Source organism: Schistocerca nitens, chromosome 7, assembly GCF_023898315.1.
Source record: "Schistocerca nitens isolate TAMUIC-IGC-003100 chromosome 7, iqSchNite1.1, whole genome shotgun sequence".
In the NCBI taxonomy this organism is placed as follows: domain Eukaryota; kingdom Metazoa; phylum Arthropoda; class Insecta; order Orthoptera; family Acrididae; genus Schistocerca; species Schistocerca nitens.
Window position 1 is genome coordinate 13,031,678 of NC_064620.1, and position 12,897 is coordinate 13,044,574.

Here is a 12,897-nt window from a genome sequence, read left to right on the forward strand (position 1 = left end):
GATGCTGAGGGTATTAGATTAGGAAATGAGACACTTAAAGTAGTAAAGGAGTTTTGCTATTTGGGGAGCAAAATAACTGATGATGGTCGAAGTAGAGAGGATATAAAATGTAGACTGGCAATGGCAAGGAAATCGTTTCTGAAGAAGAGAAATTGTTAACATCGAGTATAGATTTAAGTGTCAGGAAGTCGTTTCTGAAAGTATTTGTATGGAGTGTAGCCATGTATGGAAGTGAAACGTGGACGATAAATAGTTTAGACAAGAAGAGAATAGAAGCTTTCGAAATGTGGTGCTACAGAAGAATGCTCAAGATTAGATGGGTAGATCACATAACTAATGAGGAGGTGTTGAATATAACTGCGGAGAAGAGAAGTTTGTGGCACAACTTGACCAGAAGAAGGGATCGGTTGGTAGGACATGTTCTGAGGCATCAAGGGATCACCAATTTAGCATTGGAGGGCAGCGTGGAGGGTAAAAATCGTAGAGGGAGACCAAGAGATGAATACACCAAGCAGATTCAGAAGGATGTAGTTTGCAGTAGGTACTGGGAGATGAAGAAGCTTGCACAGGATAGAGTAGCATGGAGAGCTGCATCAAACCAGTCTCAGGACTGAAGACCCCAACAAGCAATCAGATGTCGGAAACTCATGAACTTGACTAAGTCCGCCCGTGACGAAGGAGGTTCACAAAAAGTACGTTCCACATACATAGTTAAAACCAAAGGTAACTATAGTACCTACTGTTGTGACGTCCTGACGCTCACATTGAGCCAGTAAACAGCATGTAGCGCTATAATGTCTGCTTGGTGACCACTGTACACAACATGGAATGCTTCGTGTAGAGACAGGGAAGGAAGATAGTCATTGAGGTCTTAGAGACGGAGAACAAGCTCGCAGTGTTTCAAGCGTGGAGGTGAACATCGACTTTGGGCTTTGAAAGGAGCCACCGCAGGATTTTCCTGAAGCGATTTAGGGACGTGACGGGAAACCGAAATATGGATGGGCGGACGTGGATTTAAATCGTCATACTTTCTACAGCGAGGCTAGTTTCCTATAACTGCGCTACCTCGCTCAGTGCACACGGAGAGAACTATGACACATGCATCCCATTGAGGCGAGTGATCTTGAATTTCCCACGATTTCAAAATGCACATGACATTCTCCCATGAAATGACGCCGAATGGCGGCTGCTTTCGCAATTTGAGACTCGCAGCGGCTGGAGAAAGGGTGTTTCCTATCGTGACGTGCAACAGAGCGGCGGTATTGGCTGCCTGTAGTGGTTTGTGGTGATAGGTGTTTCCCTTCTTGAATTGCTAAGGCGAGAACTGACATATGTAAAGATCGATGCGGCAGGTTCCCATCGGGCCGTCGTGTGCAGGAGAGTGGAGTTTCTACTATTTGGAATTCTCCTGCAAGTGGAAGTGTTTTTGAGCTATCTGATGGCCAGTTGAGGTTACTCATATACTACCAGCTACCGTTTAGTGTGTGCTTATTGCTTGCGACACCCACAAGCTAACATTTGAGTGGTTTTGTGGTGAGTGTATGTGTTCCTGATCGGATATGGTATCACACCTTGGGAAACTAGTTGTGGCTCGCTTTGCGAGATTCCCCCAATGACGTGTGGTTGGTGATTTGGAACAATTACCTTCTCTGTGCGAATCACGCAAGATGTCAGTTACTAACAGTTGATCTATCTGGTGCTTTTCACTGCCAGTTATCAATTCAGATCTCTGAGTCCGTGGATTCAAATCCTGTAATGGTTATCTACATTATAATTGTATGAAGAACTTAGCCACTTCATTGATGGGGAAATGAGTTTTGCACGTCATTGGGGAGGAAATGGTCAGTATATCGCGCTTGTGTACTGCATGGAATCTTAAGCAACTACACCGAAGAGCCAAAGAAACTGGCACACCTGCCTAACATCGCGTAGGGCCCCAGTGAGCACGCAGAAGTGCTGCAACTCGAAGTGGCATGGACTCCACTAGCGTCTGAAGTAGTGCTAGATGGAGTTGACACCATAAATCCGTAAGAGTACGAGGGGTGGAGATCTCTTCTGAATAGCACGTTGCAAGGCGTCCCAGATATGCTCAATAATGTTCATGTCTAGGGAGCTTGGTGGCCAGCGGAAGTGTTTAAACTCAGAAGAGTGTTCCTGGAGCCACTCTGTAGCAAATGTGGACATGTGGGATGTCGTATTGTCCTGATGGGATTGCCCAAGTCCATCAGAACGCACAATGGAAATGAATGGGTGCAGGTGGTCAGACGGGATGCTCACGCACGTGCCACCTCTCACAGTCGTATGTAATATATCAGGGGTCTCATATACTCCAACTGCACACGCTCCACACCATTACAGAGCTACCAACAGCTTGAACAGTTCCCTGCTGACATGCACGGTCCATAGATTCATGAGTTTGTCTCCATACCCGTACACGTCGATCCGTGCGAATTTGAAATGAGATTCGTCCGACCAGGCAACCTGTTTCTAGTCATAAACAGTCCAATGTCGGTATTTACGGTCCCAGGCAAGGTGTAAAGCTTCGTGCCGTGCAGTCATCAAGGGTACACGAGTGGGCCTTCGGCTCCGAAAGCCCATATCGATGATGTTTTGTTGAACGGTTCCCACGCTGGCACTTGTTGATGGCCTGGGAAAATCCCCACTTCATTTCTCCCTCGGAGATGCTGTGTCCCATCGCTCGTGCGCCAATAACACGTTCAAACTCACTTAAATCTTGATAACCTGCAATTTTAGTAGCAGTAACCGATCGAAAAATGGGTCAGACTCCGGTTATATACACTCCTGGAAATTGAAATAAGAACACCGTGAATTCATTGTCCCAGGAAGGGGAAACTTTATTGACACATTCCTGGGGTCAGATACATCACATGATCACACTGACAGAACCACAGGCACATAGACACAGGCAACAGAGCATGCACAATGTCGGCACTAGTACAGTGTATATCCACCTTTCGCAGCAATGCAGGCTGCTATTCTCCCATGGAGACGATCGTAGAGATGCTGGATGTAGTCCTGTGGAACGGCTTGCCATGCCATTTCCACCTGGCGCCTCAGTTGGACCAGCGTTCGTGCTGGACGTGCAGACCGCGTAAGACGACGCTTGATACAGTCCCAAACATGCTCAATGGGGGACAGATCCGGAGATCTTGCTGGCCAGGGTAGTTGACTTACACCTTCTAGAGCACGTTGGGTGGCACGGGATACATGCGGACGTGCATTGTCCTGTTGGAACAGCAAGTTCCCTTGCCGGTCTAGGAATGGTAGAACGATGGGTTCGATGACGGTTTGGATGTACCGTGCACTATTCAGTGTCCCCTCGACGATCACCAGTGGTGTACGGCCAGTGTAGGAGATCGCTCCCCACACCATGATGCCGGGTGTTGGCCCTGTGTGCCTCGGTCGTATGCAGTCCTGATTGTGGCGCTCACCTGCACGGCGCCAAACACGCATACGACCATCATTGGCACCAAGGCAGAAGCGACTCTCATCGCTGAAGACGACACGTCTCTATTCGTCCCTCCATTCACGCCTGTCGCGACACCACTGGAGGCGGGCTGCACGATGTTGGGGCGTGAGTGGAAGACGGCCTAACGGTGTGCGGGACCGTAGCCCAGCTTCATGGAGACGGTTGCGAATGGTCCTCGCCGATACCCCAGGAGCAACAGTGTCCCTAATTTGCTGGGAAGTGGCGGTGCGGTCCCCTACGGCACTGCGTAGGATCCTACGGTCTTGGCGTGCATCCGTGCGTCGCTGCGGTCCGGTCCCAGGTCGACGGGCACGTGCACCTTCCGCCTACCACTGGCGACAACATCGATGTACTGTGGAGACCTCACGCCCCACGTGTTGAGCAATTCGGCGGTACGTCCACCCGGCCTCCCGCATGCCCACTATACGCCCTCGCTCAAAGTCCGTCAACTGCACATACGGTTCACGTCCACGCTGTCGCGGCATGCTACCAGTGTTAAAGACTGCGATGGAGCTCCGTATGCCACGGCAAACTGGCTGACACTGACGGCGGCGGTGCACAAATGCTGCGCAGCTAGCGCCATTCGACGGCCAACACCGCGGTTCCTGGTGTGTCCGCTGTGCCGTGCGTGTGATCATTGCTTGTACAGCCCTCTCGCAGTGTCCGGAGCAAGTATGGTGGGTCTGACACACCGGTGTCAATGTGTTCTTTTTTCCATTTCCAGGAGTGTAGTTGTGTTGTATAGGCGTTTCCGACCGCAGCGCCGTATTCTGTCTGTTTACATATGTCTGTATTTGAATACGAATGCCTATACCACTTTCTTTGGCGCTTCAGTGAGTATTTCAGTGTGGGTGTCATATAATGAAGACCGGCTGCAGCACTTGGGGCTGAACTGTCATTCGGTCGGGCGTGTCCCTGTTTGGATAGTCTGAGGACGTCTGTTTCGCAGACGTCGTATCCGAGCGAGTGTTGAGTTTCGCTGGCCGTATTTACGAACTTTTGTTAATTTTCTGGCTATTTTTTTTACAAAAATTTTATCTTGCTGGCTGTGATTCTTAAATGAGTTTTTATTGCACTCATGTCTGTACGTCTTATTTAAGCTGTTGATTTCTGTCGAAAAGCGACTGGCTTGGCTGGACGTCTGTCAACACGTGGTACGGAACAGCCTACTTTCCATATCGAGCTTGTCCGCTTTGTTCAGCTGGTATGCTGAGCTGTCAGCAGCAAAATGCTACAGCGAGAGTTGTTCTGATTCTGTCAGTGATAAATCAGCGTCAGTGAGCCGTCTAATAGCAAAGCCGCTGACACATCGTTACGTTCTGCTGCCAGTTTCGATTACGCTAATATCTGTCCAGTTGTAAACAGGCGAAGGCCCAGATGTTGACCTAGATTAAGCTACGGGTAGCACCGTTTAGCACGAATGGGTTTTATGCCTGACATTTGCAGGTCATATCGTTCGACAAACGCCTGCTGGATTAGTTGTAAATGACCCTGTCGTCATTAAAAAGTAATGAAACTGAATGAACGCTCTAGCTAAGTGAGCGTCACTATTGTGTTTATTAATTCATGGTAACCATTATTAAAAAAAAAAGGCCAACGGCCTTGCCGCAGTGGTAACACCGGTTCCTGTCAGATCACCGAAGTTAAGCAGTGTCGATCTGGACTGGCACTTGCATGGGTGACCATCCGGTCTGCCGAGCGCTGTTGGCAAGCGGGGTTCACTCAGCCATTGTGAGGCAAACTGAGGAGCTACTTGATTGAGAAGTAGCGGCTCCGGTCTCGTAAACTGACATACGGCCGTGAGAGCGGTGTGCTGACCACAAGCCCCTCCATATCTACATCTACATCTACATTTATACTCCCCAAGCCACCCAACGGTGTGTGGCGGAGGGCACTTTACGCGCCACTGTCATTACCTCCCTTTCCTGTTCCAGTCGCGTATGGTTCGCGGGGAGAACGACTGCCGGAAAGCGTCTGTGCGCGCTCGAATATCTCTAATTTTACATTCGTGATCCTCTCTGGAGGTATAAGTAGGGGGGAAGTAATATATTCCATACCTCATCCAGAAACGCACCCTCTCGAAACCTGGACAGCAAGCTACACCGCGATGCAGAGCACCTCTCTTGCCGAGTCTGCCACTTGAGTTTGCTAAACATCTCCGTAACGCTATCACACTTACAAAATAACCCTGTGACGAAACGCGCAGCTCTTCTTTGGATCTTCTCTGCTTCCTCTGTCAACCCGACCTGGTACGGATCCCACACTGATGAGCAATACTCAAGTATACGTCGAACGAGTGTTTTGTAAGCCACCTCCTTTGTTGATGGACTTCGTTTTCTAAGGACCCTCCCAATGAATCTCAACCTGGCACCCGCCTTACAAACAATTAATTTTATATGATCATTTCACCTCAAATCGTTCCGTACGCATACTCCCAGATATTTTGCAGAAGTAACTGCTACCAGTGTTTGTTCCGCTATCATATAATCATACAATAAAGGATACTTCTTTCTACGTATTCGCAATACATTACATTTGTCTATGTTAACGGCCAGTTGCCACTCCCTGCACCAAGTGCCTATCCGCTGCAGATCTTCCTGCATTTCGCTGCAATTTTCGAATGCTGCAACTTCTCTGTATACTACAGCATCATCCGCGAAAAGCCGAATGGAACTTCCAACACCATCTACTAGGTCATTTCATCCAGGGTCGCCTGTAGGCTAAGGATGACATGGCGGCCGGTCGATGCCGTTGGGCCTTCATGGCCTGTTCGGACGGAGTTTAGCTTTTAGTTTAGTTCTATCCATTAAAAAAATATGCCCGCCGGGTACATGCTAATACCTTTGTTCTGTAGGTAACTATCCCTGTTAAGTGATTTGGTATCAGTAATCATGGAACCTGTGTGTTTATCAGTACCACCAAGTGGTTGCATTTCTGTGAAGCGTCAGACATACCGTGCGAGGTGGCGCAGTGGTTAGCACACTGGACTCGCATTCGCGAGGACGACGGTTCAATCCCGTCTCCGGCCATCCTGATTTAGGTTTTCCGTGATTTCCCTTAATCGCTTCAGGCAAATGCCGGGATGGTTCCTTCGAAAGGGCACGGCCAACTTTCTTCCCCATCCTTCTCTGCTACGATCGGATTGATGACCTCGATGTCTGGCCCCCTCCCTGAAATGACCCAATAATGCGGTATAAACTAATTGTGCGGGTAGAATTACAAACCGTATGATATCAAATTGAAGTGTATTGTTTGTCCTGTCAGTTAATTTTTATTGAAGCAAGAATTTTGTTTTCTTGAAGCCTTTATTCAGTGGTGGTCATTGGAGGTATTTTTGATCGTCTATATATCACTGGTCACGCGAAAATTTCTGTTTGTACACTCCTGGAAATTGAAATAAGAACACCGTGAATTCATTGTCCCAGGAAGGGGAAACTTTATTGACACATTCCTGGGGTCAGGTACATCACATGATCACACTGACAGAACCACAGGCACATAGACACAGGCAACAGAGCATGCACAATGTCGGCACTAGTACAGTGTATATCCACCTTTCGCAGCAATGCAGGCTGCTATTCTCCCATGGAGACGATCGTAGAGATGCTGGATGTAGTCCTGTGGAACGGCTTGCCATGCCATTTCCACCTGGCGCCTCAGTTGGACCAGCGTTCGTGCTGGACGTGCAGACCGCGTGAGACGACGCTTCATCCAGTCCCAAACATGCTCAATGGGGGACAGATCCGGAGATCTTGCTGGCCAGGGTAGTTGACTTACACCTTCTAGAGCACGTTGGGTGGCACGGGATACATGCGGACGTGCATTGTCCTGTTGGAACAGCAAGTTCCCTTGCCGGTCTAGGAATGGTAGAACGATGGGTTCGATGACGGTTTGGATGTACCGTGCACTATTCAGTGTCCCCTCGACGATCACCAGTGGTGTACGGCCAGTGTAGGAGATCGCTCCCCACACCATGATGCCAGGTGTTGGCCCTGTGTGCCTCGGTCGTATGCAGTCCTGATTGTGGCGCTCACCTGCACGGCGCCAAACACGCGTACGACCATCATTGGCACCAAGGCAGAAGCGACTCTCATCGCTGAAGACGACACGTCTCCATTCGTCCCTCCATTCACGCCTGTCGCGACACCACTGGAGGCGGGCTGCACGATGTTGGGGCGTGAGCGGAAGACGGCCTAACGGTGTGCGGGACCGTAGCCCAGCTTCATGGAGACGGTTGCGAATGGTCCTCGCCGATACCCCAGGAGCAACAGTGTCCCTAATTTGCTGGGAAGTGGCGGTACGGTCCCCTACGGCATTGCGTAGGATCCTACGGTCTTGGCGTGCATCCGTGCGTCGCTGCGGTCCGGTCCCAGGTCGACGGGCACGTGTACCTTCCGCCGACCACTGGCGACAACATCGATGTACTGTGGAGACCTCACGCCCCACGTGTTGAGCAATTCGGCGGTACCTCCACCCGGCCTCCCGCATGCCCACTATACGCCCTCGCTCAAAGTCCGTAAACTGCACATACGGTTCACGTCCACGCTGTCGCGGCATGCTACCAGTGTTAAAGACTGCGATGGAGCTCCGTATGCCACGGCAAACTGGCTGACACTGACGGCGGCGGTGCACAAATGCTGCGCAGCTAGCGCCATTCGACGGCCAACACCGCGGTTCCTGGTGTGTCCGCTGTGCCGTGCGTGTGATCATTGCTTGTACAGCCCTCTCGCAGTGTCCGGAGCAAGTATGGTGGGTCTGACACACCGGTGTCAATGTGTTCTTTTTTCCATTTCCAGGAGTGTATTTGCAGTGATGTCAATCAATGACATTGTTATTTGGAGTGAGAAGAAAGTTAAGATGGTACAAAAGATAGAATTAGTCATTCAGATTTCCGTCTCAGAACAAGAGCGCTTTCGCTTTCTATTTGTCTTACGGTCTGAAAAATTTCGGGTTTTGCGCCGTAGCTGATACAGACGCCGCTCTGGTTAAACTGGGTAAAGTGATGACGTCTGTCACCGATTTCACTCTCAAGATGTTGGTGGTCGAAACTCTGGTCAGAAAATTCGAAAGTAAATAAATAAAAAAAAGCAAGATTGCTGTAACCTAACCGATTTTTAGTCCCAAAACCCGGAAAACAACTCACCAGTCATATGTTTTGGCTCACCATTAGACTTCTTTCTCCGGTGTTACATGAAAACATAAATGTTTTCTACTTCTGTAAACTCAGGGGAGAAATTAGTAGCAAAAATTCTTGCAGCGCCCAAATACTGACAGAATCCGCCACAAATTTTCCATCAAACAAACGATTCCGGTTCTGCGTCAAAAGTAATGGTGCTCATTTTGACCATTTATTGTAACACTGACCAGAGGAATGGACTGAAAAACATTCAACAAAGTGTTATTCTCAATCAGACCAAGTGACCTTCTGAATAGTTCGTATTCACTCAATATGCATGTCCGATAGTTCATTGCTTATCGAAATATATTTGTTAATATCATCAACATACTTATCAGCTTGAGAATCGGATACATGAACACTCAGTGAACAAAATTACATATACGGTGTTTCACAGTTCATGCTGCACATTTCTAGAGTTTGTAGAAGCGACTTGTTCGGTCAAGTTTTGCGTAGGAACCTACGTCCGGAACGTTATCCGACGACGCTGCGGAAAGTCAGAGTTCAAATCTTCATTACTGATACTCGATTTAACATCTTCCTACTCATGAGTGTCACCGAAAAGCAGCTACGCCGATAATTTCAGGTTTTTAATGTTGAAGTCTCGTCGTTATAATAAAAATTTTCCTTCTCAAAATAACTTAAGAGACAAATAAAAGTGGCATGAACGATACTGTCTGCCTATTACGAGTTTATGTTGAAGAATAGTTAGCATTTATAAGCTTTTGTATGCAGCGCACACTTGGTCATCAAAACTATCCGGACACCTGGCTGAAAATGACTTAAATGTTCGTGGCGCCCTCCATCGCTAATGCCGGAATTCAGTATGGTTTTGGCCCACCCTTAGCCTTGATTACAGCTTCCACTCTCGCAGGCATACGTTCAATCAGGTGCTGGAAGGTTTCTGGGGGATGAAGCTGTTTCTTCACCGAGTGCTGCACTGAGGAGAGGTATCGATGTCGGTCGGTGAGGCCTGGCATGAAATCGGCGTTCCAAAACGAACCAAACGTGTTCTATAGGACTCAGGTCAGGACTCTGTGCAGGCCAGTCCATTACAGGGATGTTATTGTCGTGCAACCACTCCACCACAGGCCGTGCATTATGAACAGGTGCTCGATTGTGTTGTAAGATGCAATCGCCATCCCCGAATTGCTCTTCAACAGCGAGAAGCCAGAAGGTGCTTAAAACATCAGTGTAGGCCTGTGCTGTTGATAGTGCCACACAAAACAAGTAGTGCGAGCCCCCCCCATGAAAAACACGACCATACCATAACACCACCGCCTCCGAATTTTACTGTCTTTTTACTACACACTCTGGCAGATGACGTTCAGCGGGCATTCGCCATACCCACACCCTGTCGCCACATTGTGTACCGTGATTCGTCACCCCATACAACGTTTTTCCACTGTTTAATCGTCCAACGTTTACGCTCTTACACCAAGCGAGGCGTCGTTTGGCATTTACCGGTGAGATGTGTGGATTATGAGCATCCGCTTGACCATGAAATCCACGTTTTCTCACCTCCTGCCTAACTTTTCATAGTACTTGCAGTGGATCCAGATGCAGTTTGGAATTCCCGTGTGATGGTCTGGACAGATGTCTGCCTATTACACATTACGACCATCTTAAACTCTCGGCGGTCTCTGTCAGTCAACAGACGAGGTCGGCCAGTACGCTTTTGTGCTGTACGTGTCCACGTTTCCACTTCACTATCACATCGGAAACAATGGACCTAGGGATGTATAGGCGTATGGAAATCCCGCATATAGACGTATGACGCAAGTGACACCCGATCACCTGACCACGTTCGAAGTACCCTGAGTTCTACGGAGCGTCCTATTCTGCTCTCTCACGATGTCAAACGACTACTGAGGTCGCTGATATGGAGTACCTGGCAGTAGGCAGCAGTACAATTTACCTAATATAAAAAACGTGTTTTTGGGGGTGTCCGAATACTTTTGATCACATAGTGTAACATCGACTAAACTGCAATACGCCCAAGAATACATATGACGAACTTCTACGGCGAGAGCCGTAGAGATTTTTTTACGTAAACATTTCTCATTGAAGCATTATTTTGAATGTATACATTCTGTTCTGATGGTAATTCATGCAAGAACCTTCGAAGCCTATCTAATTTATTTTTCTGATAGATTTATGAAAATAAGAAACTAGTAGTGTCTATGGGATGAAAGTTTTGATGAAGTTAGTTGTGCGAGTATATACATTCTCCATTGAGGTTCCATGTTTGAGCTTTACTTTGTCTGACTTAGCTCACCTACGAGTTTCACACGTTCTCGGTTTTTCGTGTTCTGCCGTGTGCAGATATTTCCTACTTCATATAGGGTACGCTTTAAAGTAATGTCTGAATTTTAAAAAAGTATAGCGAACTGTCATTTACTTACATTTATTTGATGTAATGATATACAAATAAAACGCTTTTGCAAAGGACAAAGGTAGACTTATAAATTAAAAAGAACTGTTGGTTGGTTGTTTGGGGAAGGAGACCAGACAGCGTGGTCATCGGTCTCATCGGATTAGGGAGGGATGGGGAAGGACGTCGGCCGTGCCCTTTCAGAGGAACCATCCCGGCATTTGCCTGGAGTGATTTAGGGAAATCACGGAAAACCCAAATCAGGATGGCCGGACGCGGGATTGAACCGTCGTCCTCCCGAAAGAACTGTTATTGTTTATAAGTAGAACATGCAAAATAAGTAAATTTGTTTCTTGACGAGATCTCAACTGCTATTGGGTCATGTAAAAAACTGTGACAAGCTACGACCTGAAAGTACCGTATGAGAACTAGAGTTAAAACTATAAGAAACCATTCTGCGAGTTTGTCTTCCTACTCTGACGTGTTCGTGAAAGTAAAGATTGAACCCAGGCGGCGTCGAGTGTTTGGTATAAATTGATACCTGTGTACAAACTATTTCGCCAACACTCGAAGAAATAACGAACGTTTTGCTTACCTGAACTATACCCGGTGAGCACCTGACTGCTTGCGGACTATGGTGTGGGACGCTGGCTGCCAACGGACTCTTCGCAGCGCCGCCATCCTGCATTTCTCACTCAGGAACACTTTAAGCGCTCCGCAGCTGCTTCCAAGCCACTGCTTCGCCCTCGCTGCGCGCTACAGAGCTGACTATCGAGCTGAGTGCAGCGCAAGTAAAGTCGGTGCAGAATTTCAAAGTAACTTGAGGTGTCGATGAAAGTAAAGAGAATGAATAACATGGATGCTAATACATTTATAATGAACTAAGATGACAGAGAGTGCGTTGTGTTATACGGCAATCGCAGAACTTGCGTGGTTACTCCGCAACGTAATGTAGGTAGCAAAATAAAGCAAATAAACTTTAAGGAAGGTCCTGTCTCCAGGCAGAAAACTTAACGGACCTTGGAAACAAATACAAAAACCATTTGAACAGTATACCTCTAAATGTCAAGAACGAGCTTTCTGTAACGAGCGTTCTGTATTTATGTCTAACATTTTTCTTTCAGCTGAACCATCGTGCGCTGTGCTCAGGTATCACCGATTGTGTTGTGTAGCTGTTCAGTGATTTCTGAACCTGTTGAGCACCTAGGGCTTACCTGAAGGACGTCCTGGTCTTCCTGCAGCGCCATATATCAGTCCGGATAGACAAGTTCTTGCTTGGATCCCACTTCCCGGGCTCATATGCTCGTCATTCTGTTGTGTCATCACCCGTCACTCGAGGTCTCCTTGCTGTCAACGGTTCTACATCTAGGCACGTAATATATTGTGATATGGAATAAAAAAATCCAAAACTGCAACCATTATTCCTTACATAAAACCCTGTTTTTTCTTAACAATGAAATGACTGTGTGTTGAGAATTATATAAAAAATCGAAGAAGACAATGCAGCTCTAAGGTGAGCAAAAGACAATACCGATGTAAATGAAAGAAAAACTGTTTTGTAATATGCAAAATGAAATTCTGTACCATCTTTTGTAAAGTAGATCATTGAATTGTTAGTGTAAATATGTGTTAGCTGAAAACGAGCATGTGTGTTACAAACTGTTAACAGCAACCATCTTACTACATGTTGAACGGCATCGCCAAGTTAGCCATTAAATTGTGTAAAGGCCTTTTTTTTGGGGGGGGGGGCATTTATAGTAATAAGTAATATTTAATAAAAAAAAGTTCTTTGCAGTTTGACCTTCATAAATGTTAAATATGTCAATTTTGCGCTCTTAAACAATCGCTTCACCCTTT